Raw genomic sequence first — 11033 nt, forward strand, 5'->3', positions numbered from 1 at the left:
TCAGTCGCTGCTCCTCAGATGCTTGAAATGTTCTGGTTTCTTCGCCAGCCAGACGGACGGTTTCCGGCTAGGCAGATTCAGCGATGTGTTGCCAGTGGGCTTGGGACTCAAGGCGTCGGATATCGAGGTCTTGTCCAACTGAGCCTCGGGTAGCAAGCGAGGCTCCACGTATCTCAGCGTGGAGACCAGGTTGCCCACCTCTTGGCTGAGCTCCTTCAGCCCTGTCCTCACCCCCTTCTGGAACTCGAGGAGCCTGGAATTCATGGTCTCCAACGAGGAGTCCACCATGTCCAAGTTGAAGCCCACCCTGTTGACGGCGGTGGATACCTGCACTAGAACGAGCTCTGTCTTCCTGTTGCTGGTGTTCAGCGAGTTCTGCAGGAAGTCCATGCGTTTCTCAAAGGAGCTCTGGGTCTTGTCCAGGCTGCTCCTAATGGCCTCCTGAACCTGGGGCCCCAGGTCCATCCCGCAGGCTTTCATGTCCGCCTTCAGCCTGCTGCACTGCTCGGCCCTGATGGATGCCATCACCTCGTTCTGCCAGGGGAAGCCCGGCTCCCAGGGGTACGGGTGTTGGGTGTCCACGGAGTGCTGGGTGGGCTGGGGAACCCCCGCCTCATGCTCTCCAGGCTCCCCCTCACTCCTCTCCCACGATGTCTTCCCCAACGTCTGAGTGGCTGCCGCCTGCATGCACTTGGGATCGCGGGGCGGGAGCTGGCAGTCCGGGAATTTTTGTAAGCTGACGCTGGAGGGCAAGCCCAGTGTGGAGGAGCGCTGCCTCTTGAAGAGGGTCTTGGTGCTGGGTTGAGCCAGACCGCACACAGAGGGGTGGGCTGCAAAACAACACAGAGCTTAGCCAAGGAGGGACCTCGAGGGGAAACAGGAACAGGGGAGGCCATTCAGCCCATCCGGCCTGTTCCACCAGGCAGATCTTTTTTTTCATTGCATTTGATATAGCACGTCGATGCTATGTCTCAAAGTGCTTCACAGGATATATACTGTAAAGTGTAGTGATTGTGAATTTTTGTGGGTGAAATCCGGCAGCCAATTGCACACAACAGTGTCCCACAAACATTGAATGATCCAATTTTTAAAAAAATGTTTTTAAGGGATTAATGTCCCTGGAAAAACAATCCGACTAACAATTTCTACTTCTAAGTAGGAAACAGAGGCTTGTGGAGTAAGGAAACTTGACTAAGGTTTCGCCCTTCCTGGGAATCGAACCGGGGTCTTCTCACTTACGAGGCGAGTGCTCTAACCACTATGCAGTGGGATATCTGCTGTCCTAATCCAGCCTGTTTAACTCCAATCCCACACAACACCGCTGAACTAACAAGCCAATCTGTTAAAGCAAGGCTTATCACCTTCTAGGAAAAAACATGTCACCCTTNAAAAAAATCCTCACGTTGAGAGGACATTACAGGATTTACTGTAAAGTGTAGTTACTGTGTATTTTGTAAGCAAACACAGCAATCCCAATTGCACACAGCAGTGTCTATCACAAATAGCCATGAAGTGACTGAGCAATTTTATCTGTGGGATTTTCACAGGACACCAGGAAAAACTCCCTTCTCTTTTTGAATGGTGTGTATAGCGGGATCTTCGACGTCCTCCTGAACAGGCAGACGGGACCTCGGTTTAAGGTGTCTTCTTCCGAAGAATGGTTCCTCTGACAATGCAGTGCTCCCCCAGCACTGCACTGGAGCATCAGCCTAGAGCGTGAGCTCAAAGCCCACGACATGGAGTTTGAAGCTACAATCTTCTGACTCAGGAGCGAGACTCATACCCCAAGAGGAATAAGGCTTTGAGCTCACTGTCCAGGCTGGTAGTGAGGTGCTCAGGGAATGCTGCATTGTTGGAGGCGCTGTCTGGCAGATCAGGAATTAAACTGTGGTCCTGATCGAGCCTCTCTTCAGGTTATAAAAGCAGAATCCATCGATTCTTACAAAAGGCAATGAAATAATAATTATAATAATCCGTGCATTTTGATATTGCCTTATCATGCTTTTGAGACGTCTCAAAGCGATTCACAGAAATATACTGTAAAGTGAATTATTGTATTTTGTGAGTGAAATGGGTTAGCCAATCACGCACAGCAGTGATGCACAAACAGTTACCGCCCCCCACCTTCCCTCCCGTCCACCCATCCTGATCCCAACCCCAGCTCGGGTCCAAATCCCTGACATCTCCCAACATGAAAGATGCTTTACATATGTAAGTTGTTGTTGGTGAGTCTCTCTGTGTAACAAATCCCCCACTCCCGCCACATCATCCATGAGAGGGAGTGTGCAGTTTTGGAGCTATATTAAGTAGGGAAACCATTCAGCCCATCAAGCCTGTTCCACCGGTTCATCAGATCTTGGCTGTTTTGCCACACCCATCTACCACCCAAGTCTCTGTCTATCTCTCTTTTAAACATCACTGTTGATTCTGCCTCTCAGCTTTCTTGGGCAAACTGTTCCACATCTTCGCAAATAATAATCCTTGCATTTGATATAATAAATGATAATAATAATCCTTGCATTTGAAATAGTGCTTTTCATGTCTTCTAGACGTCTCAAAGCGCTTCACAGAATATACTGTAAAAGTGAATTGACTGTATATTTTGTGGGCGAAACATGGCAGCCAATTGCACACAGCAGTGTCCCACAAACAAGTAGTGGATTGAGTGACCAAATTATTATTATTATATATTTGGAAGGGATTATTGCCCCCGGAAAGCGACCCACCATTCGACTAACAACCCGGATCCTATTTACTGCCAGGTAAACAGAGGTGGGTAGAGTAAGGAAATTTGTCTCAGGTTTTGCCCTGCCTGGGAATTGAACCTGGGTCCTCTTAGGAGACAAGTGCTCTAATCGATATGCAACAGGACTCCAATACAGAAACAAAAACAGAAGTCGCTGGGAACACTCAGCAGGTCAGTCAGCATCTATGGAGAAAGGAAGGTGAGTCAATGTTTCGGGTCCACGACCCCTTCGTCAGTTCTGTGGGATTCTTACGGAGGGTAAGATGCTTTCTCCATTGATGCTGCCTGACCTGCTGAGTGTTCCCAGCGACCTCTGTTGTTGTTTCAGATTTCCAGCATCTGCAGTATTTTGCATTTTGTTTATACTCCGATGCAGAACGATGGTTTAAGAGGAGATGTTGTATTAAAGGGAGTGGGGAGCGAGGGGTGGGTAGAGTTGCTGAAGAATGGGAGGCTCGTGTGGAGAAAATCACCAGAAGAGAAATATCCAGCACAGAAGCAAGCCGTACAGTTACAGTTCAGCTAGTCCTGTTTTCTTCAAGTCACTTTCTTTGAAATCTCACTTCCCAGCTCTCTCCCCACAAGTGTCCGTGTTGTTACTGTAAGCGCATCCGAGGCATTATCCTACATGAAGTGTGCTTATATAACTGCAAGTTGTTGATGTTGTTGCCGCTCTGATCTTTATCCACTTCCTTTTTGAATGCTCCAGTCTCAGTCGTGGGGACTCTCCTCTCGCTCCCCACCCAGTGTAACCCCATTCTCCCCTCACTCCCCCATCTAAACCCATTCTCCCTTCGCTCCCCCGTCTAAACCCATTCTCTCCTCACTCCTCCCAGTCTAACCCCACTCTTCCCTCACACCCCCAGTCTAACCCCACTCTCCCCTCACTCCCCCTAGTCTAACCTCATTCTCCCCTCACTCTGGTTGTCTAAACCCACTCGCCCCTCACTCCTCCCAGTCTAACCCATTCTCCCCTCACTCCGCTCACACTTTTAAGGACCCTGAGACGCTTCCCTATATATATTGATCCGATACCCTTATAAAATAATTTATCATCATCAGTTTTCACCTCGCTCTGTCCCAGCCAACAATCCCCCAGAAAGAAATCGGTCATTCACTTTCTAACCTTTTACTATGAGAAAAACGGCAAATGCCTTTGACTAAACAAAACGATTGCCTTGACAGTAATTACTCTGTGAACTTCAGTTCCGACGTTGTAGATGCTATAAAATGAAAGTTCCTTTTCCTCTTGTGATGCTTGGTGGCCAATATATTTTACAACTCAATTTTACACAGCGCTTTTCAAGTCCCAAAGGTGTCGGGCACCTGAGCTGGGGGTGCGAGCCACGAGGGCGACTTTTCTCAGCCCCGTGGGTTCGCAGTATTCCAGAGCACTGCTGATGACAGCACAGCACAGCACAGCCTGGCTCATCGGCAAGACTTGGAAGAGCAGACCAGTCACTGGGGGCTGGGAATCCTCCCACTCAGCTCCTATTAACTCTGCAAGCCAAAGCACTAACGGGTAGGGTGGTCCTAGTTGGACAAGCAGCAGTAAAGCTTGCCAAACAGCGATATAAACGACAAGCTAATCAGTTTTAGCTGGTCCCCAACGCACTCTGGGGTCCCCAAGCCTAGCCTCTTGCCAACCTGCGCCTAATACTCTCTGGAATTAGGTAAGCAGGATGTGTCCCTCCAGGGAGAGAGAGAGAGAGCATTCCATTCTGACAATCTATCTCTCGGATTTTCATGTGTAGGTGGGAGGCGTGGAATCCTCAGTTTAGTTTGGATTCTCTTAAGCACGGTGATGGGTTTCCGCATGTGTCAGACAACCGGCTGAGCAAAAAAGAAGAATTCTGTACAGTCTACAGCTTGTGTAGGGAAGATCCGGGGAGTCTGGCAAACTGAGAGTGGCGTAGTCAAGCCTGGACGTGATGAAGCCATAGATGAGCGTCATGGCAGCCTAAATGGAAGAGGTAGTAGCAGAGCTGGACTGCTGGCTGACTGTGAGCTCTCTCTCTCTTGGCAATGGAGTGAGAGTGAATGAGGGGAGCGATTTCAGTCTCACACGTCTCCAGCACGTCCTCCGATTCAACAATCCCAACCATATCATTTCCTCAATGCCAGCCAACTAACCTCTGAATACGCCTCCTAAATTAGCTCTGTTCCAAACCCCACATCAGGACCCGTCTTCAAGACTTTCCTTTTCAACTTCCAACCCTACCCTCAGTCATCTTCCCTCTCCACCCCTCTCTGATCCCGACCCGCAGCTCGGATGCAAACCCCATGTTGTCCTCCCGACGTGAAAGGCGATATATAAATGCGATTTGGTGCATTTGTTTGAGCTCACAGTCTTTCCCCCATGGTGTCTGTGCTGGTGCTCGCTCCTCCACTGGAGCTCTCTACTCTAATCCCATTGCCTGCTCTTTCCCCTATCATGTCTATGCTCTGGGCCTGACTTACCACTCAAGCTGTAGGTTGACGTGCTCTCCTCGACCTTGCTGACTTTTTTTTTCAGCCTCTTGCTTGGTTGCAGTGTGGAGGCGAATGCAAGCTGGTTGGGGGCAGGTATGGACCCTGAGTGTGAGGAACAGGCGAGTGAGTGACAGCGAATGCTGGGTTACTGCGTTTTCGACAACAACAACAAATTACATTTTTTTTAGCGCCTTTTACCATACAAGGAAACGTCCCAAGGCACTGGACAGTCAGGGATTTAGACCCGAGCTGGGGGTTGGGATCAAGAGGGGTGGAGGGCAGGGAGTGTGGGCAGAGGAGGGCGACCAAAGGCGCAGTCGAAGAGGAGGGTCTTGAGTCGTGCCTTGAAGGAGGTAAGGGAGGGGGTGAGGGAAAGGGACTGTGGGACGGAGTTCCAAAGGGTGGTGTCAGAAACAATAACAACAAGATTACATTTGTATAGCGCCTTTCACTTAGGGAGGACGTCCCAAGGCACTGGACAGTGTACAGCATTTCAGACCTGAGCTGAGGTCAGGGAAGGGAGAAGGGAGGGGAGGGGAAGGGGGTGACTGATGGCACGGTCGAGGAGGAGGGTCTTGAGGTGGGACTTGAAGGAGGCTAAGGAGGGGGAAAGGCGGAGTGACTGGGGGATGGAATTCCAGAGGTTGGGAGCAGAGTGGCTGAAGGCTCTCCCGCCAGTAGTGGGGCGGGCAAACCCACAACAAATTGCATGGATTCTGTTTTCACAAGCGTGGTTTGGATAAAAGCAGGTGACATTTTTCGTGTACTCACTAGTAAAAAAAAACTCCCGGATGCGACGATAATAACAATCCTCACATTTGATACAGCACCTTTCATGTCGGAAGCGCTTTATAGCTCTTGTAAAGAGTGACTGTGTTTTGTAGGCAAACACAGAGTCATTTTGATTTGATTGTTAACTCCCATTCCCTCTGGTCTTAACCCTGCTTTGAATCTGTAAGGGATTTAACCTGTCCCTGACTACGTGCACAACATTAGAATACTGAATGACTTGTTTGGCATCATAATAATAACAGTGATAATAATCCTTGCATTTGATATAACGCCTTGTCTCAAAGTGCTTCACAGAATATATTGTGAAGTGAATTGACTATATTTTGTGGGCAAAATAGGGCGACCAATTGCGCAAAGCTGTGTCGTACAAACAGTCATGGATTCAGTGACCAAATTATTATTATTTTTTTTAAGGGATTATTACCCCTGAGAGAGCGATCCTCCAATCGACTAGCAACCGGGTTCCTACTGCTGCTCGGTAAACAGAGAGGTGGGAGTTTTCACCGAGTGCTCTGCAGGCAGTAGTGACCTCTCATTCTCTTTAACTCTCTCATTCTCTCTTAATCTCTCATTCCCTCTCACTCTTTCATTCTCTCTCACTTTCTCATTCTCTCTCACTCTCTCATTCTCTCTTACTCTCTCATTCTCTCTTACTCTCTCATTCTCTCTCACTCTCTCATTCTCTCTTACTCTCTCATTCTCTCTTACTCTCTCATTCTCTTTCACTCTCTCATTCTCTCTTATTCTCTCATTCTCTCTTACTCTCTCATTCTCTCTTAATCTCTCATCCTCTTTCACTCTCTCATTCTCTCTTATTCTCTCATTCTCTCTTACTCTCTCACTCTCTCGCTATCTGTGTCACATACCATTCTTTCCGAGGGAATCCGCTTTGGGCTGAATGCTCTTTTGTTGTGATTTAGCAGCCGATGTCTGTGGTTTCCCAGCCGTTGGCTGTGATTTTGCCGCTGGTGCCTGTGATTTCCCAGCCGTTGGCTGTAATTTTGCCGCTGGTGCCTGTGATTTCCCAGCTGTTGGCTGTAATTTTGCCGCTGGTGCCTGTGATCTCCCAGCCGTTGGCTGTGATTTTGCCGCTGGTGCCTGTGATCTCCCAGCTGATGGCTGTAATTTTGCCACTGGTGCCTGTGATTTCCCAGCCGTTGGCTGTGATTTTGTAGCTGGCGCCTGTGATTTGGCAGCCGGTACCTTTGCTATCCCAGCCTTTGCCTTTGTTGCCTTCTGACTGAGCATGCTGTCCAACACAGGCAATGGGCGACTGCTCCCAGTCCCCCTGAAACAACAACAACATCAATCAGCTGGACTATCGCGTCCACTTCTGGGCACCATGCTTTAAGGAAGGATGTCATGGGCTTGGAAAGGGTCCAAAGGAGATTTACCAGAATGATACCAGGGATGAGGGACTTCAGTTATGTGGCGAGACTAGAGAGGCTGGGATCATTCTACTTTTAGCAGAGAAGGTTGAAGGGAGATTTAATAGAGGTGTTCAAGATTATGAGCAGCTTTAGTAGAGTAAATAAGCAGAACTTGCTTTCTCTGATGAGTGGGTCGATAACCAGAGGACATAGATTTAAGAAAATTGACAAAGGAACCAGAGGGGAGATGGGCAAAAACATTTTACCCAGCGGGTTGTTATGGTCCTCCCGACGTGAAAAGCGCTATATCAAATGCAAGGATTATTATTATTATTATTATTATTATGGTCTGCATTGCACTCACTGCCTGAAAGGGTGGAGAAACAGATATTTACTTGAAAAGAAAAAAATTGGATGGCTATGGGGAAAGAGCAGGGGAGTGGGACTAATTGTATAGCTCTTTTAAAGAGCTGGCACAGACACGATGGGCTGAATAGCCTCCTTCTGTACTGTATGATTCTATGAACAACAAATTGCATTTATACAAAACCATTGACCCACAGACATTTGTCACTCAGACAATGGTACAGAGAAGACAGGGAGTTCAAACGTGAAATCTCCCACTCAGAGCCAATATCTCAAACCTCCAGATAGCACAGCACTGTGGAGAATTCCTAAGTCCAGTCTTAATTAGGGTATGGTTTTTTTTCTAAGAAACCTGGAACACCCTGGCCCAGAGGCCAAATCAATAGCAAGGTTCAAAAGAAAGACAGAGTGGTAGAGGCGGGCGGTAGAGGAATGCCACAAGGGTTGGCCGTTGGGAGTAAAGTTTCTATCAAGGTCTGATAAACTGGAGGAACGGCTCGATGGCGCAAATGACCTCATCCTCTTCCTATTTCCTTATGAACTTGTGGAAAACCATCTTCCAAATGAACATGGTTTTAAGAATTTTCTACGATTCTGCACCAACATAGGAACAGGGGTAGGCCATTCAGTCCCTGGAGCCTGTTCTGCCACTCAATCAGATCATGCCTGATCAGTACCTCAACGCCATTTTACCCACCTTTGCTCCATATCCCTTGATACCCTGACCTAACAACTATTTATCCATCTCAGTCTTGAAAATTGCAATTGTTCCAGCATCCACAACCTTTTGGGGGAGATAGTTCCATATTTCCACTATCCTTTGTGCGAAAAAGTGCCTCCTGATTTAACTCCTAAATGGCCAACTTTAATTTTAAAATCACGCCCCTTTGTTCTGGATTCCCCCACCAGGGGAAATAGTTTATTTGTACCTACCCTATCGAATCCCTTTCATCATTTTAAACACCTTAGTTAGATCACCCCTGAACACTACTTCAGTGAGCGTGTAGTAAATGAATGCAACATGCTCCCTATGGAGATGGTTTGGACCGTCCCGTGTAGGTCTCTCAGGGCTCTGTCCTTGCTCCCCTCCTTTTCAGCGTTTACATGCTTTCTCTTGGTGACATCATCCGTAAACGTGAGGTCAACTTCCACACATACGCGGATGCCACCCAACTCTACCTCTCCGCCTCCACCCTCGACTCCAGGACCACTGCTGTCCTCACAGACTGGCAATCGGACATCAAGTCATGGATGAGAGCTAACTTCCTCCAGTTGAATGTCAGCAAGGCCAAGGCCCTCCTGCTTGACTCCCTTCAGCACCTCCATACCTCGGGCACTGACAGCATCTCCCTCCGTGGATGCACACTACACCTTACGGAGCCAATATGGAACCTGGGCGTCCTGTTCAACCCTCAACTGTCCTTCATCCCCTTCATCCCTGCCATGACCCGCTTCGCCTTTCCCCACCTCCGCAACATTGCCAGCTCCGCCACTGTCTCACACCACAGGCCTCCAAGACAATAATAGTAATATTAATAATAATCCTTGCACTTGATATAGCGCTTTTCACGTCTCCTCGACATCTCAGAGCGCTTCACAGAATATGCTGTAAAGTGAATTGACTGTATATCTGTGGGCAAAACGCGGCAGCCAATTGCGCACAGCGGTGTCCCAGACCTTTGCATTCATCACATCCAGGTTTGACTACGCAAACTCCCTGCTTGTCGGCCTCCCCAACTCCTCCCTCCACAGTCTGCAGATCACTCAGAACTCTGCAGCCTGGGTCTTCTCCCGCACTAGGCTCCTCGACTCTATCATCACCATCCTCGTCCGACTCCACTGGCTTCACATCACACAGAGGATACAATTCAAGATCTTGGTCCTCCCCTTCAAAGCCCTCCACGGCCTTGCCTCCCTACCTCGGGGATCTTCTAACCCCCTACCAACCTGTCCACTCGCTTCGCTCAGTGGGCTCTGGCCTGCTTCACGTCCCCCGCCTTGCCTGCCACACCATTAATGAGCCTTCAACCTCTCTGCCCCACCCCACCCTCTGGAACTCCATCCCACAGTCCCTCCACCTCGCCTCCCCCCTTGCCTTCTTCAGGATCCATCTCAAGACCCTCCTCTTTGACCATGCTTTTGGTCACCCTCCTACCCTACTGTCTCTGTCCTCCTGATCCCAACCACCAGCTTGGATACGGATCTCTGACTGTTCAGCGCCTTGGGTCATCCTCCTGATGTGAAACGCGCTATACAAATGCAATTTGCTGTTGTTCTTGGGACACAACGACTGGATGTTGAGCGACTGCCAGGATGGTAGAATGTGAACTGGACGGACCTTGGACTTCTTTCGCTTAGCAAGTACTTATCATACAATCATAGAATTACACAGCACAGAAGGAGGCCATTCGTCCCATTGTGTCAGTGCTGGTTCTTTGAAAAGAGTTATTGAAATCAATCCCACTCCCCCGCTCTTCCCCCATAGCCCTACAAACTGGTCCGCCCCAAATAATTATCTACTTCTTTCTTAAAAGTTCTTATCAAATCGGCTTCCCTCATTCCTGGTACCATCCTGGTAAATCTCCTTTCCACCATTTCCTCCTTTCCAGGCATTCCTCTCGAATGCCTCGACATACTTCCTAAAGTGTGGGGCCCAGAACTGAACACAGTCTCATGCTGCGCCTAACCAGTGTTTTATAAAGGTTCATCATAACTTCCTATCTTTTGTATTCTATGCCCCTATTTATAAAGTCTAGCATCCCATATGCCTTTTTAACAGCTTTATCTGCCTGTCCTGCCACCTTCAAACATTTACTTATATGAACCCCAGGTCTCTCTGTTCCTTCACCCCCTTTAAGATTGTACCATCAGCTTATATTGCCTCTCCTCATTCTTCCTCACAAAATGCATCACTTTGCATTTCTCCACATTAAACTTCATCTGCCACGTGTCTGCCCATTTTACCAGTCTGTCTATGTCTATTTGCAGTCTGCTACTATCCTCCTCACTGTTTACTACTGTTCCTAACTTAATATCATCTGCAAACTTGGAAATTGTACTCCCTATACCCAAGTCCAGGTCATTTATATAGATCAAAAACAGCAGTGGTCCCAATACCGACCTCTGGGGGACACCACTACACACTTCCCTCCAGTCAGAAAAACAACCGTTCACCACCACTCTCTGCTTTCTGTCTCCCAGTCAGTTCTGTATCCTGCTGCCCCTGTCCCTCTAATACCGTGGGCTTCTATTTTGCTTTCAAGTCTCTTATGTTCTTCTTATGTTCT

Source organism: Callorhinchus milii, unplaced genomic scaffold, assembly GCF_018977255.1.
Source record: "Callorhinchus milii isolate IMCB2004 unplaced genomic scaffold, IMCB_Cmil_1.0 Scaffold2, whole genome shotgun sequence".
Taxonomy (NCBI): Eukaryota; Metazoa; Chordata; class Chondrichthyes; order Chimaeriformes; family Callorhinchidae; genus Callorhinchus; species Callorhinchus milii.